Genomic DNA, 13,112 nt, shown 5'->3' on the forward strand with positions numbered 1-13,112 from the left:
TTAACTCTATACTAAGTAAAGAGTTCAACAAATAGCATGAAAAAAAAACCTGCTCATCAACAGTTGAGATAAGGGCTGTTCAAAATCATTGCATCTCAAAGTGTCAATTTCACTTCTATAGATTACCTTTTAGGTGTTCTATTAGTTACCACAGACCAGTGAGAACATTTGGTACTTGTCCTTTTGGGATTGGTTTATTTCACTAAGCATAATGTTTTCAGTTACATCCATTTTGTTGCAAATGACAGGATTTCATTTTTTGTTACCACTGTGTAGTATTGCATATTGTACACATTCCATAATTTCTTCAACCAGTCTACGGGTGATGGACATTTGGGTTGATTCCATATCTTAGCTATTGTGAATTGAGCTGCATCTCTCTTGGAATTTTTACGATTCTTTCCCCCATCTTTGTCATACCATAGTTTGATTACAATATGTTTCAGTGTACATATATTTTAGTTTATCATGCAATGAATGAACTACATTCATTGTACTGGAATTTGTGGATTCATGCCTTTCACAAACTTTGGGAAAATTTCAGTTGCTATTTCTTCAGGGAAGTTTTCATCCCGTGTCTTACCCTGGGATTCCACAATGCATATTTACTTCCACCTGATAGTATCCCAAAGGTCCCCTAAGCTCTGCTTACTCTCCCTCCATCTTTATGTTATGTTCCTCAAACTCAAAAATGTCAATTATTTTATCTCAAGTTCCACTGATTCTTTCGCTCACTAAAATCTGGTTTTGACCTCTAGTGAATTTTTTAAAGGTCAGTTAATGTAATTTTCAACTCCAGAATTTCTTTTCTTTTTTTTTTTTCCCCCCACAGGCAGAGTAGACAGTAAGAAAGAGAGAGACAGAGAGAAAGGTCTTCCTTTGCTGTTGGTTCACCCTCCAATGGCTGCCACGGCCGGTGCGCTGCGGTCGGCGCGCTGTGGCCGGCGCACCGTGCTGATCTGGTGGCAGGAGCCAGGTGCTTATCTTGGTCTCCCATGGGGTGCAGGGCCCAAGTACTTGGGCCATCCTCCACTGCACTCTGGCCACAGCAGAGAGCTGGCCTGGAAGAGGGGCAACCGGGACAGAATCCGGTGCCCCGACCGGGACTAGAACCCGGTGTGCTGGCGCTGCAAGGCGGAGGATTAGCCTAGTGAGCCACGGCACTGACCCAGAATTTCTTTTTACATCTGCTTATATTTTCTACCTTTAATGATGTTCATATATCATTGCTCATATATCATTCTCATGTCTTTGTCCAAGTTTTCATTTAGTTCTTTCTGAGTATTTATTTTTAAAATATTCTTTTCCTAGTATGTCTATAATCTAGGCTTCTCAGGGATATTTTCTGTTGCTTTTTTTTGGACTGTATTTTTAAGTTTCTTTGTGTGGCTTTTTTTTTTTCATCTTGAAAACTGTAAATTTGAATCTGATAGTGTAGTAACTCTGGAAGTAAAATTCTTCCCCTCCCCTAGGACTTTTTTTTTTCTTCTTTTCGATTTGCAGCATGTGTCTTTGTCAAGGATCAATCTGTATTGAAAGCTTAAAGTCTTCTTAAGTTTTTATCTGAGTCTATATCTTTCCCAGGGCATAGGAAGTGACTTTCTAAATGCCCTTGTATATTCACTTGCTTTTGAATATCTTACTGTTTAAATGCTTGTCTCTCAAAAGGGGAAAGTTAGTTAAAGAAGACTATAAAATAGCCCATCAAGGTACTGTTACTTTAATTCCCCTCGAAGCTACTTTAGCCAACAATGGTTGCCCAGGTCTGTGTCCGAAACAACAGTTAGCACTCCAAACACATAACTCCAATATTTGGTGGACAAAGTCCTTATTTCCTACCCTGGCTTCTACGTGCTTTTCCAGCAGTATGAACTTCTGTCCCCACAGTAGCATGCCAAGGGCTGGAGGATGAGAGATGGGTAGCCATTACAATGCTAATGATTAAAACAGTAGAAATTAATTATAATTTACCAGCCAAATTTTCCTCAGGGAGCTTCAGGCATTCAAACTGACCTTAGAGTTTGAAAATAGTAGCTGCAGATTTTTTTTGTTAGTAGAATTGTCTAAGAGGAGAGATGGATCTGGCATATCTTACTCTGCTCTCTCTTGTGTCTTTCCTCTGGTCTGCCTGCATTTTAATTTAAATTTTCATTTTTATTTATTTTTAAATTATTTATCTGTATATTTACTCTTTCTTTATTTGAAAGGAGGAGAGAGGAAGAGAGGGAGAGAAAGAATCTCCAAATGAATCTGCTGGCTCACTGGCAACCAGGGCTGAGACATTGAAGCCAGAAGCCAAGAGTTCAATCTAAATATTGACAAGAGTCGCAGGGACCCAACTACTTGAGACATCACTCAAACCTTGGCACTCCCATATGGGACATTGGTATCCCAAGAGGCCTATCAACTGTTAACACCAATGTTTTTCCCAACTTCAATTTTTTTAAACTTTTATTTAATAAATATAAATTTCCAAAGTACAGCTTTTGGATTACAACGGCTCCCCCAGCCCATAACTTCCCTCTCACCCACCACCCTCCTATCTCCCGCTCCCTCTCCCATCCCATTCACATCAAGATTCATTTTCAATTATCTTTATATACAAAAGATCAATTTAGTATATACTAAGTAAAGATTTCAACAGTTTGCACCCAAACAGAAACACAAAGTGTAAAGTACTGTTTGAGTACTAGTTATAGCATTAATTCACATTGTACAACACACTAAGGACAGAGATCCTACATGGGGAGTAAGTGCACAGTGACTCCTGCTGTTAACTTAACAATTGACACTCTTGTTTATGGCATCAGTAATCGCCCTAGGCTCTTGTCATGAATTGCCAAGGCTATGGAAGCCTTTTAAGTTCACCAACTCTGATCTTATTTAGACAAGGTCCTAGAAAGGCACCTCCTTCTTTGATGGTTTGTTCATTCCACTGGGTTCTCACTCACAGAGATCTTTCATTTAGGTGTGTGCGTGGTTGTTGTTTTTTTTTTTTTTTTTTTTTTTTTTTTTTTTGCCAGAGTGTCTTGGCTTTCCATGCCTAAAATACTCTCATGGGTTCTTCAGCCATATCCGAATGCCTTAAGGGCATATTCTGAGGCCAGAGTGCTGTTTAGGACATCTGCCCTTCTATGAGTCTGCTGTGTATCCCGCTTCCCATGTTGGATCGTTCTCTCCTTTTCAATTCTATCAGTTAGTATTAGCAGACACTAGTCTTGTTTGTGTGATCCCTTCGACTCTTAGACCTATCAGTGTGATCAATTGTGGACTGAAATTGATCACTTGGACTAGTGAGATGGCATTGGTACATGCCACCTTGATGGGATTTTATTGGAATCCCCTGGTACGTTTCTAACTCTACCATTTGGGGCAAGTCCGATTGAGCATGTCCCAAATTGTACATCTCCTCCCTCTCTTATTCCCACTCTTATATTTAACAGGGATCACTTTTCAGTAAAATTTAAACACCTAAGAATAATTGTGTGTTAATTACAGAGTTCAACCAATAGTATTAAGTAGAGCAAAAAAAAAAATACTAAAAGGGATAAAGTATTAAGTTGTTCATCAACAGTCAAGACAAGGGCTGATCAAGTCACTGTTTCTCATAGTGTCCATTTCACTTCAACAGGTTTCCTTTTTGTGCTCGGTTAGTTGTCGCTGATCAGGGAGAACATATGATATTTGTCCCTTTGGGACTGGCTTACTTCACTCAGCATGATGTTTTCCAGATTCCTCCATTTTGTTGCAAATGACTGGATTTCATTATTTTTTACTGCTGTATAGTATTCTATAGAGTACATATCCCATAATTTCTTTATCCAGTCTTCTGTTGATGGGCATTTGGGTTGATTTCAGGTCTTAGCTGTTGTGAATTGAGCTGCAATAAACATTGAGGTGCAGACAGCTCTTTTATTTGCCAATTTAATTTCCTTTGGGTAAATTCCAAGGAGTGGGATGGCTGGGTTGAATGGTAGGGCTATGTTCAGGTTTCTGAGGAATCTCCAAACTGACTTCCATAGTGGCTTTAGCGGTTTGCATTCCCACCAACAGTGGGTTAGTGTCCCCTTTTCCCTACATCCTCACCAGCGTCTGTTGTTGGTAGATCTTTGTATGTAAACCATTCTAACCGGGTGAGGTGAAACCTCATTGTGTTTTTGATTTGCATTTCCCTGATGGCTCGTTATCCTGAACATTTTTTCATGTGTCTGTTCGCCATTTGGATTTCTTCTTTTGAAAAATGTCTATTGAGGTCCTTGGCCCATCTCTTAAGTGGGTTGTTTGTTTTGATGTTGTGGAGTTTATTGATCTCTTTGTAGATTCTGGTTATTAATCTTTTATCAGTTGCATAGTTTGCGAACATTTTTTCCCATTCTGTTGGTTGCCTCTTCACTTTCCTGACTGTATCTTTTGAAGTACAGAAACTTCTCAATTTGATGCAATCCCAATAGTTGATTTTTGCTTTGACTGCCTGTGCCTCCAGAGTCTTTTCCAATAAGTCTTTGCCTGTGTCCGTATCTTGCAGGGTTTCTCCAATGTTCTCTAATAATGGTAGATTATTATTATTATAATGTGCGTTATATATATTATTATATAATGTGCATATCATTATTATTATGGTATATTATGATGCTGTGGGTCATAGATTTAGATCTTTAATCCATGTTGAGTGGATTTTTGTGTCAGGTGTGAGGTAGGGGTCTTGCTTCATGGTTTTGCATGTGGAAATCCAGTTTTCCCAGCACCATTTATTGAATAGACTGTCCTTACGGATTGGTTTTAGATTCCTGATCAAATATAAGTTGGCTGTAGATATTTGGATTGATTTCTGGTGTTTCTATTCTGTTCCATTGGTCTATCTGTCTCCAACTTCAATTTTTAACACAATAGTAAAAGTGATTCTTCAAAATGCAAGTCAGAAACACTACTTTCTTCTCAAGACCCTTTGTTTTCTTATCTAACTAAACATTAAAGGCAAAGTCTACTGAGGACTACAAGGTCCAGTACTCATATAGTTTGGTGCCCTGTCATTCTAGGCACTCTGATCTTTTTGTAATTTCTCAGATACTTTCCACATACTGTTGACTCAGGACCTTTGTATTATTTTCTATGCCAGGGATACTTTTCTCACTTATATCTGAACAACATGTATTATTCTCATATTACCCTGCTACTGAGGTCCTGGATCTCTGCCACTACTATTCTATGTTGTTTCCTTTTTCTCCATAGCACGTAGTATTATCTAATATACTGCAGACTTGTTTGTTTATAGTTTTTCTCTGCTGGATAATGTGACCATGTGAAGCTAAAGATATTTTCTGTTGTGTTTGTTGCTGTGTATGACTGGTACACAGTGAATGTACATTAGATATCTGTTGAATGACTGCACAAATGAGCAAATAAGGAAGGTTGTATGAAAAGCACTGAGCTTAAGGGTGTGCCAGTTTCAAAGTTAAGGAGATCTGTATTGAGGTGAAGGCCATCCAGGTTCACTGTCTAGTAATTTATCAGAATGGATGAAATGTACAATTCCAAAAGGGTTGGATGAAAAGGAAAGGATAATGGTCAGGGCTGGCACAGTGTGTAGAAGGCTAAGCCTCGGCCAGCAATGCTGCCATTCCATATTTTTGTTGGTTTGAGTCCCAGCTACTCCATTCCCAGTACTGCTCCCTAATAATGTGCTTCGGAGGGAAGCAGAGTCCTTGGGCTCCTGCATCCATTGAGATGCTCAGATGATGCTCCTGGCTCCTGGCTCCTCAGCCTGGCCCAGGTCTGGCTGTTGTGACCATTGTGGGCAGTGAACCAGTAGATGGAAGACCTCTCTTTCTCTGTAATTCTGAACTTTAAACAAATAAAGCAAATCTCAAAAAAGAAAAGAAAACTAGTACCAAGCCTGCCATGATAATCCTTACACACATAAATTTGGTATTTCCCCCCCACATTTTATGGCCAGGAAATTAGACACAGAAGAATTAAATAAATGGCCTGAGACCACATAGCAAAATGAAAGAGGGGGAATTTGAACTGAGTTCTGACTGACTTCAAAGAATATCCACTTACCCACTGTCTACTGCTCCCGCTGATCTGAGTACTCTGTCAGCAGAGACCAGACAGAATTTAACAGAGTTTAGACATGACGGTCAGGGACTCTGAGAGGGTATGGCTGTTGAAGGTAGAAGCTGGGAAAAAGCCTCTTGGAGTCTTGCTATGGAGAGACCTCTGTATGTCCAGGACAAGCAGTGGCTGCTTGGTTGCAACACAGAGTCTCAGTTCTTGCCCCAGACATTTTGAGTCACATACTGCAGGTTAATCTCTGCAGATCCCCAGGGATTCATGTGCATATTTTAGCATACTGTGGAAGACAGTGTGGAGATACCTCAGCAGTCTGAATATAGACCTGCCATATGATCCAGCCATCTCAATCCTGGGAATTTACTCAAACCAAAAGATATTGGCACATGAATGAGTTATCTGTACCCCCATGTTCATTGGCAGCACAATTCACAATAGTTAAGATATGGAATCAACCCAGATGTCCATCAACTGTTGACTGGATAAAGAAATTGTGCTGTTTATACACTATGGAGTATTACTCAGCTGTAAAAAAAAAAAAATGAAATCCTGTCTTTTGCAACAAGGTGGGCACAACTGGAAACCATTTTATTTAGTGAAATAACCTAGTCCCCCAAAGACAGATATCATGTTTTCCCTGATCCAAGGTAACTAATAGAGTACTTAAAATGTAATGTATCGGGAGTGAAGTGGACAGTGTTACAGCCCTTGTATCTTCCATTGAGATACAGTTGTTTTTCCTTCTTCTTCTTCATACTATTTGTTGAATTATTTTAGTTAGTATAGGTTTAACTTTATGACCATTAAGTAAACTGAAAATAGGTCTTTGTAAAAATTAAGAATGGGAATGTGAGAAGGAGGAGGAAGAAGGATTGAAGTGCGGGGGAGGGGAGGTAGGGTGGTAAGTATCACTATGTTCCTAAATCTGTATATATGAAACACATGAAAATTGTGTAATTTAAATAAAATTTTAAAAAAGAATGTGGAGGCATGATAGGCAATAGGTATACGTGCTCTCTATTCCAACTGGTGTTATGGAATGGGGTGTTTAATATGGGAGATGCTTAGCAAAAGAGAGCCCCTTTTGTGCTGCGTTTTATGTAAGAAATTTTACTTTTCCTAAAAATGCTCCAAACGAATCTGTTTAGTTAAAATTCCTTCAATGTTAAAATAGAACAGATGACTGGTTCATCATATATGAATTTATTACAGCATTCATGATCAGGTCAATAGAAATGCCTGGTTAGTTCTTAGCTATTTAAGGGCAGACCATATCTAACTTCAAACTTTTTAAAAAATGCAGTCCAATTTGGAGTTGGTAATGATGCCATTCATGCCTATTGCTACTCTGTGAACACAAATTTCCTTATTGATTCATTAACCATGTCTTTCTGTAGACAGTGGGTGATAAGTAGAGATTTGTGTTAACGCTTAACATTATTGTTTCTCTTATCTGTATCTCTGCTTCTCCCTCCCTCCCTCTTCTACTCCTTTCTCTCTCACTAATAGGTGATTTGGGACAGCAAGTATTGACAAGGAAAAGTGTGCAGTTTCATGATCCTTTTGTGTGTATGTGTGTGATCTCTTTGGAGACAATGTCCTGGCGTACAGAGCTGAACCTGGTCCCTTCCCAGAAGACGCTTGCCTGCTTTTATTGTTCAGAGCTGAGGCAGGAAGATTAGGCACGGCATTCTCAAATCAGATTAGGCCACACTAGGTATTACGTGGTCATGAGAGGGATCAGGTGCCATCTGGGGAAGGAAGTCCTGACACACATTCAAGTCTCACTATGATTAAGCAAAGCAGGAGAGTGCTGGGTATGCAGAAGCATAAAATGATTGCTCTCTGCTTCTCTTATTGTCCTGTGTTATGCTGAGTGGCCAAATTGCTTATACATAGGGTCTTTGTCATTAGAATTATACTGATGCAGTATTAAGTGGGGATGCTTTTTTTTTTTTTAAAAGGTCTTTTTCTTTTTTAATGACTACCCTGAGCAAATATTGACTCAGATTTACATATTAAAGAATGATAAGTTGCCAAACTATTTCATTTGTGGCAACATAACTTTTTCCATTTAACAAATAAAAGAGGATTTAAGGCTTTCTGGGAGAGAAATGCTTGTTAATCAGTGAAGTATTTTCTCCAGAGAATGAAACTAAGCAAGATAACTACGTATAGAAAGATTTCAGAACTGCATAGCATGCTGGGAACTTGTTTATTTATGGTTGTGGTCCCTTTAAGATGAGTTCTGTCTGATGATTAGCATCACCTGGGATTAAATTAATTGGCTATAGTCAATCCCTGGGTGGACATACTAAGAATAAATCCAAAGACATTAGTTTCTTCGCACGGAATGAGCAGTTTACATATACACTGACATTTATGTAAACCATGAAAACAAACATCTTTTCATTTATAAGCGAAGTTTCAAGTTCTGGTAAGTACAAAACTATTGAAATTTTTTTTTTGAAAATAATGTTTTGCTAGCTATATTTTGTTTTCTATTTTACATGTAGATTACTTCTCTGTGTGCTATATTTAACAAGTAGGAGAAGAATAAATGTTACCATTATCTTTTACCCAAGTATGCCAGCAATCCTCACAGTATGCTGATATTGAAGTGGGGGGGAGGGTACTTCAGTATCAGGAAATCAAGTGATTCTCATTTACTCAAATATGACTAAGTTTATTTTTTCTGATTATAAAAGAACTATATATTCATTATAGAAAACCATGCCATACATTAAAGAAGGAAGCTACTTATAATTCAACAGAGCTGTTGAACACCAGTGAATAATTTGTATATTTTCTGAATCTCCCTCCCTCAACCCACCCAACAAAATAAAATCTGTGAAATCTCCTTTATGTTTTAACATAAAATAATTTTTCTTACAACGCCAATTCTCTGAGTTGCATTAAGAATGAACTTTCTGAATTTATCAATTTTCAATTTTGTGTTTCACTTCATTCTTTCTGAATTGTCTAAATTCCTACTACATGGTAGAAAATTAAATTTGAAATGTGGTCAGTGAAATACACTTGTGTTGTGTAAATCTTTCACCCATTTTGTCAAGTGCGGGGCGGGGGGGGGGAGGTACAGCCACTTGGTAGTGGCAATTATTTAGCTCTGAGCAGCCAGACTTAACCGCACAGATGAGCACGTCCATGGCCGAGTCTAGAGAACCAAAGGATCTTAAAAATCTGCTTTACCTTAAAAAGCAATGAAGGCAGGCATGATAGCTCCACAGTCTAACTGTAAGCAATGCAGAAGCTCTTCAGAGAACAGGGGAAGATATTTGCAGCAAGCTGTCATTGGAGCAGGTTTTAATATAAGTTGGGTTGCAGGCAAACAGATTTTTAAAAATCAGCTTTCTTGCCACCTCTGTGGAAGTCAGTGGTGAGGAAATTATAAGGCTTTAAGATTCTAGTTGCTGGGGCAGGTGCTGTGGTATAGCAGGTAAGGCTGCCACTTGCAGTGTTGGCATCCCATCTGGGTGCCGGTTCATGTCCCAGCTACTCCACTTCCAATCCAGCTCCCTGCTAATGTGTTTGGGAGAGCAGCAGAGGAAGTCCCAAGTGCTTAGGCCCCTGCACCTACATGGGCGACCCAGAGGAAGCTCATGACTTTGGATCAGCCCAGTTCTGGGCCATTGCAGCCATTTAGGGAGTGAACCAGCAGATGGAAGACCTTTCTCTCTCTGACTCTGCCTTTCTATAACTTTACCTTTCAAATAAATAAATACATATTAAAAAAAGGTTCTAGTTTCTTTTTTCTGCTTCCATTTCTCCTTCAGCCCAAAACTCTAGTATTAGGCTTAAGAACATATTCTAATGTCAGGCAGTCTAATATTCTAGAAGAATTAAAGAATTTGAGGCTGCTTAGTTTGTTCCATAGGTAACCCATAAGTATATTATTGTCTTATCTCAACTACAAAGGGCATAAACCTTATTATGAAAGGTGTGTGTAAATAAACATTGCTTAATTTCCATCCCAATTCTGATTTGTTTTTAAAATTGATTAAGAGAGGAAGACAAACTTTTGGAGGGCTGATTGCTCTATTCTACCAAAGGCGACAGTCTACTGTCAGGATTTTGTTCGCAGACACTGTCTCTGCCTACTTCCCGGGTGGCATCACCACCATTCTGCCTGTAGCATCTCAGCTTTTCTCTGGAAACCATTCTGTCTTCCCACCCCTGCCTCCAACTTCCGAGCTGTGTTAGACATCTCTCCTTCATAGTCTCTTGGTACCCTAAGTTTTCCTCAAGTGTGCTACTGAATTACTCTGTGACTTTTCCATGTACTCTATAAGTGATGCATGATAAAATAAGGGCAAAAGCTGACCTACCACCTTTTGAAGGAATCTGGTTTGCACCCTCTTTCCCAATGATGACACTGTGCATGGAACTAACACAGATCATTTTATCCAACAGTGCTACCAATTCTGCATCATGTTCTGTGTTTCACACACAGTGCCAACTTGTCATAGGCTCTTTTTATTATTTTACAGATTTATTTATTTATTTGAAAGTCACAGAGAGAGAAGGAGAAGCAGAGAGAGAGAGAGAGAGAGAAAGAGAGAGAGAGAGAGAGATCTTCTATCTGATGGTTCACTCTCCAATTGGCCACAACGGTCAGAGCTGCACTGATCCAAAGCCAGGAGTCACGAGCTTCCTTGGGGTCTTCCCACATGGGTGCAGGGGCCCAAGGACTTGGGCCATCTTCCACTGATTTCCTAGGCCATAGCACAGAGCTGCATTAGAAATGGAGCAGCCGGGACTCAAACTGGCACCCATATGGGATGCTGGCACTGCAGGTGGCAGCTTTACCTGCTATGCCACAGTGTTGGCCCCTTCACAGGCTCTTAATTCTCACTTGCATGTATGCAGAAACTCAACACTCCCTAAAAGTTACCCTAGAAACTTCTAGGAATTGCCAGAGATTCTGTTTCATGTAGCAATGATCATGTGGAGGACTCTGATTTTTGTTTTGGTTTTGCTACAGCCTACTTACCAAGGTGCCTGGCAATCACTTCACTGCAGGTGTATATATATATATATATATATATATGTAAGTATACTTACATATATATATATACATACATATACATACACATGAATATCACTTCAGTAAAAAATGTGTCCCAGATAAAATTCATGTAAAATGTTATCCAATAAACATGTAATAATCCAACTTTAAAAGTAACTGGAGGTAGACATGTGAAGTCTTTTATTTAAACACTGAAGGAATTTATTCTTATAGTTGATGAGGGCATGGCAACTAAGCGGACTGCCCAAGGTCAGGCCATACTTTATCAGATGAGGATGAGAAGAGGCTGCAGTTTTGCTGACTCTATGACAAAGCTGGATTCCCCAGATCCTGATGCATATGCCTGCTCCATCAGCCTTTATTGTCTTAAGTACCATAATTACTTTATACCTCTGGGGAAGAGAGAAGGAGAGAGAGATTTTCTAGGCTGATCTTCAAATGCTTTCTTCTAAGTTACATATAAATAAGATTTGCAAATGATATGGGAGATAGATGATGAATGTTAAATAATAGTTTGCAAATATTTAAGTAGGTGATTTAAGTCAGGTTTATAGTTGATTTATAATGACAAACAAGCTTCTTCCCCTCTCTATTACACCGATTTCATTCGTTCAGTTTATCTTCAAAGCTGCAGGGGTTTCTTATTCTGTCAAAAGACACTAATAATTACAATAATTTTAAACAACAGAAATTAGACACAAAATGTACAAATGAAAAACAAACCCAGAACCAGATAACCTTTTTGACAATCTATCAGACTCTGGTTTCACCTAGAAACAGAAAAAGAATTTTCCATGCAATGGAAAATCATGCAACTTTATTTTTTTTAAAAAGATTTATTTATTTACTTGAAAGTCAGAGTTACACAGAGAGAGTAGGAGAGGCAGAGAGAGAGATGTCTTCCATCCACTGGTTCACTCCCAGTTGGCTGCAATGGCCAGAGCTGTGCCTATCCGAAGCCAGGACCCAGGAGCCAGGACCCAGGAGCCAGAAGCCTCCTCTGGGTCTCCTGTGAGGGTGCAGGGGCCCAAGGACTTGGGCCATCTTCTACTGCATTTCCAGGCCATAGCAGAGAGCTGGACTGTAGGTGAAGTAGCTGGGACTTGAACCAGTGCCATATGGGATGCCAGCACTGCAGGCAGCGGCTTTGCGCACTATGCTACAGCGCCGGCCCCAACCATGCAACTTTATTTTTATTTTTTTAAGATTTATTTATTTATTTGAAAGTCAGAGTTACACAGAGAGAGGAAAGGCAGAGAGAGAGAAACATCTTCCATCTGATGGTTCACTCCCCAATTGGCCGTAACAGCCGGAGCTGTGCCGATCTGAAGCCAGGGGCCAGGAGCTTCTTCCGGGTCTCCCACGTGGGTGCAGGGGCCCATCTTTTACTGCTTTCTGAGGCCATAGCAGAGAGATGGATTGGAAGTGGAGCAGCCAGGTCTCAAACCGGCACTCTTAGGGATGCTAGCACTTCAGGCCAGGGCGTTAACCCGCTGCATGACAGTACCGGCCCCACCATGCAACTTTTAAACAGATGATCATAGAGGCAACATTTGGACTAGTTGTTAAGATGCCCACAGCCCACATGGGAAAGTCTAGGTTGAAGTCTCACCTTGGCTCCTGACTCTGGCTTCCTGCTAATGCAGACCTTGAGAGTGATGGTTCAAGTAGTTGGGTGCCTTTCACTCACATGAAAGAACTGTATTGGGTTCTCAGTCCTGGCTTTGGCAGTTGTGGGGATCTGGTGACTGAACCAGCAGAGACTGCTCCCTAATTCTCTGTTTCAGCCTCTCCCACCACAAGGTCCAAGAATATGCTTATGAAATTTTGGTCAATATAAGCAAGAGGAAGACGCTGGCATCACTGAGGGGCCAAGAACAAGTAAAGTTCACCTTATTTCCTTGTTTCATTGCAGCATCAACTTAGAAGATAAAAACTATGAAATAGATAGTATGTCTCTGCCCATGAAAAAAATAAAATAGTTGATGTATCA

At 39.8% G+C, this 13,112-nt stretch overlaps 1 protein-coding gene across 8 annotated transcripts in view; it reads left to right on the plus strand.

The window, feature by feature from the left end:
* The window catches only part of RP1 (RP1 axonemal microtubule associated), a 376,321-nt gene that overhangs the window by 47,669 nt on the left and 315,540 nt on the right, over positions 1-13,112 (plus strand). Inside the window, exon 1 of one of the 8 annotated variants that reach the window (XM_070076613.2) lies at positions 12,907-13,000. The exons of the other annotated variants lie outside the window; for them this stretch is intronic. The gene's annotated coding sequence lies outside the window, so the exon portion shown is untranslated. Of the gene's footprint in view, positions 1-12,906; positions 13,001-13,112 lie in introns of those variants that run through there. 8 annotated transcript variants of the gene reach the window in all.

The sequence above is a fragment of the Oryctolagus cuniculus genome, chromosome 6 (assembly GCF_051225735.1).
Source record: "Oryctolagus cuniculus isolate XC-2025 breed Fujian yellow rabbit chromosome 6, ASM5122573v1, whole genome shotgun sequence".
Classification (NCBI taxonomy): domain Eukaryota; kingdom Metazoa; phylum Chordata; class Mammalia; order Lagomorpha; family Leporidae; genus Oryctolagus; species Oryctolagus cuniculus.